Source organism: Crocuta crocuta, unplaced genomic scaffold (assembly GCF_008692635.1).
Source record: "Crocuta crocuta isolate KB4526 unplaced genomic scaffold, BGI_CrCroc_1.0 scaffold77, whole genome shotgun sequence".
NCBI lineage: Eukaryota > Metazoa > Chordata > Mammalia > Carnivora > Hyaenidae > Crocuta > Crocuta crocuta.
This window is the reverse complement of record NW_027532172.1, coordinates 7078514-7082054: the sequence shown is the minus strand read 5'-3', so window position 1 is coordinate 7082054 and position 3541 is coordinate 7078514.

Sequence of the window (3541 nt, the reverse complement as noted above, 5' to 3'; positions counted from 1 at the left end):
CTGATTATTGGGGCAGGGGCATGGGAGAGAGTGGAGGATAAGTGAGACACACACAGACAGCCCAAAGTGGGAGAGACAGCAGCTAGAAAAGGAGAGGCAAAGAATAGCAGGGTCTACTTTTACTGAAATCACAGCAGGAGGGATCCAGGTCAGATGTACAGAAGGACTTGCTGCAGATAAGTTCCAGCTCTGCCTCTAGAGGGCAAGGAAAGTGGAGCTGGGGTGGCCGGCAGGCCTGGGGCAGGGTCTGAGCCAACTTCAGTGTCCCCAGCAGAACCCCTAGACCCCCAGCAGGTCCAAGTTTTGATACTATGTTTTTCAAATATTGTCTCCCCAGGCAGGCTGGCTGTTGGGTAAACGCAGCCCAGCACCAGTTGTCAGAACATATTGCTCCCTCCCGGCAAAACCCAGCGCCAATTCCCAACCCCCCCACCCAGATAAACTGGGGGTGGGGGCACCAAGAATGACAGAGTGAGCCCCATCCTCCAGGTCTGCCCTGTCTATTCCCTTTTCCCATGGGAGGCAAGACCTTAGGCCCATTTCTAGGACCCTGGAGTAGGGTGAGAGGTATTGTGGCCTATCAAACCCCTGTACTGGCTGACATATGCTGAGGCAAGGCCCAGGCTCCACATCTGTCAGACCCCACTCAATAGACCCTGAGGCCTCCCTAGAACCCCCTCCCCCAGAGCCCTTGCCTCTCCTACCAGTGCAAACCACTGGTGGTTCTTTAGACAGGAAGTGCAGCTTCAGGCCTCCTGGCCCATTCCCCAAGTGGTGCCCTCTGTGGGAACACCCTCTCCAGAGTGCCTGACACTCCTCTCAAGTTGCTTCAAGATCCCCCACCCATCACAGAAAATCCCTCCTGGGGAGGCTGGCTGGGGGAAGGGGGATCAGAACCAGCCCCTCCCCCAGTCTGCTGGGACACAAAGCTGGTGCTTACTGAACACCAGGCTCTGGTGAGAGGGGACAGGTAGGAGGAAGGGCTGTGCAGCCACCATCACCCTCGGGTACACCTGGGAGGCCCCCACTAACAGTTGTGGATACACACATGTCCACACTTGCATGCCCACACACGTCCTCACAAGCATGTGTTTGCTCAAGAACTTGACCTGCTAGTGGGGTGGGGCTCAAGGAAGCTGGGGAACACTGTCCTGGCTTGGGGAGGGCAAGATACAGTCTGGGTCCCTCAGAGATCTTTGATCCTATGTATCAGGGGGCTCAGAGTGACTCACCCCCCACTCCCCCACCCCCGCCATGACCTCATTTCTTCTGCATCTGTTGTGGTGGTAACAAGGGCAGGGTCACCAAGGACAGCATTAGAGTCCCCCAAGGTATCCAGGAAGGTGGAGGGTTCTGCCCAACTGGGCCCCTACAGGGACCTCTCACAATGTCCTGGCCCTTTAAAGGAGTGAATGGGGGATGTTCAAGTCTTCTGGGGCTTCAGACCCAAGTCCAGGCTATCTCTTTGGGAGCATGGGGGATGGAAAAGAGGAGAGAAGAGGGAGGGAAGAAGAGGAAGAGAGGGACAGAGAGAAGGAAAGGGAGGGCACTTCCACAGTTGTTTTCCCTCTGCCAGCCCCTAGATGCATTCTACTTAGCCCCAGCCCCAGAGAAGCCCCCAGTCAGGCAAACCAGGTGGGTGGACAGAGAAGGAACAGCCACCGCCACCTGGGAGCCCACCAGGAGGAGAGCAGAGAAAGAAGGAAAGAAGCCTGGCGGGAGGGAGCAAGGGAGGGAGGCAGGCGGGAGGGAGGAGGAGAGAGGGAGGAGAGAGGGAGGGACGGAGGAGAGACGTTCGAACAAAGAACCGAGGAGCTGGGGCTGGCAAGGGGTGCAGAGAAGGGGCGGCCAGACAAGGGGGTCTGGAGGCACCTGGGGGTAGCGCAGGGGGCTAGGCGGTCGAATCGTCAGGTCTGATCCAGACCTCCCAGGCTCGGAGTGAGGTGGAGGGGGTGGGGGGGGAAGCAGCCTGCCTCAGAGAAGGGAGGTTAGCTCCTCAGAGCTGAGAACTGCCTGGATGGAAGGGAGGCAGGAGCAGGGGCTGCAGGGGAACACGGGGATGGAATTATTAACAGCACCCCAGCCCTAAGATAGCCCCTCCAACCCCACACAGGCCAGAGCTCCTTTCTGGCTCCTTGGCTTCCCCCTCCCCCAACACCCCATGGACCAGGAAGCAGAGCCACACCACCATAGCTGGGACTGAAAGCCCCCTTTCATGGTCAGGGGTTTCCCAGTCAAGGTCGCCTGGGCTCACCTTCATCCTCCCCCTCAAGGTATACCTGGTAGAGCATGGGGGGGGGGGGCACTGAGGCTAGGCTGCTGGCCTTCTCTCCCCCAGCTCCAGCACTTCCGGGCTTGGCTCCTTCAGAACTGAAGGGCAGCAGCAGGGGTAGGCTTGCCCGGTGCCCTTGCTTCCAGCACACCTTACCCAATGAGTCCAGGCACACTTCCTGTGCAGCCTCAGAAAAGGCCCCAGCTCCATCCAACCCCCTGGTCTGGGATGAGCCTCCCAACCCCTGGATACAGTTTCCCCTATCTCTGCAACTAAGACAGGGCTTCTGGGAGACGACCTGGGTGAATTCAGGAGAACAGGCACCCCCAACCTGGCCCAGCTCCGGGGCGGACACACCAGTGCCTTCAGGTCATCCCTTTTACCCAAGGTGTTCACGGGCTGGTGTTCTCAACAGTTATCTCAAGAATTCTAAGTTATTTAAGCAGCCAGCCCCTCAGCCTTAGCTACAGTTGACCCATCCTGCCAACCCTGCCTCATTCCTGGGCCACCTTGACACTCTCTGGTCCTACCTGCTTTAGGTGAGCCCACCAAGCCCCTAGTGTCCCCTGCCCATTTCACCACTGAGGCCCCAGCCTGCCCAAATGGGGGAGAGTGGGCGCTTAACTGAAGGCTCTCCTACCTCACCTACAGCCCACATCCAAGCAAGACTCCCTGCTGGAAAAGCAAACCCAAGCTGGCAGCTGGGGGTCAAGGGGCTAGTACAGAGTTGGAAGAAAAGCTTCAGGGCTGGAGGTCCTCCTGCCTTGCTGATCTGGGGGACCCTCCACGTGGGGTCTGCCAGTGTAGCGCTTCCCTTACAGCAGATGATCTGGATCGGGACACTGAGGCAGAACAGGCGCACCTAAGGGGAAGAACGCTGCCTGAGGCGTTAGTGAGAGAGAGCTGACCCAGAAGGAGGGGTATCTATACTACGGCTCCAGGAACGTGGAGGTGGGGGTGCTTGGGATCACCCACCCACTCAGAATCTTATGAGAAAAAGTTGCTTTGCACACTGGTGACCCCGCAGGACACACCAACCACACATCTCCACGTTGCACCGATGATAAGGGAACGGGCAGCCCGGACAGGTACGGCGTCCACTCCAGTCCTATCTCCCCTGCATCCTCTGGAAGCCCGCAGCCTCTCCGATCCCCGCGCCCCAGACACTTCCGCAGAGTTGCAGTGCCCCGAGTCCCAGAGGAATCNGGGGAGAGTAATCTGCACCCCGCGCCCCCGCCCTGGCTTCGCGGGCGGCGCCCCCGCCCCGCC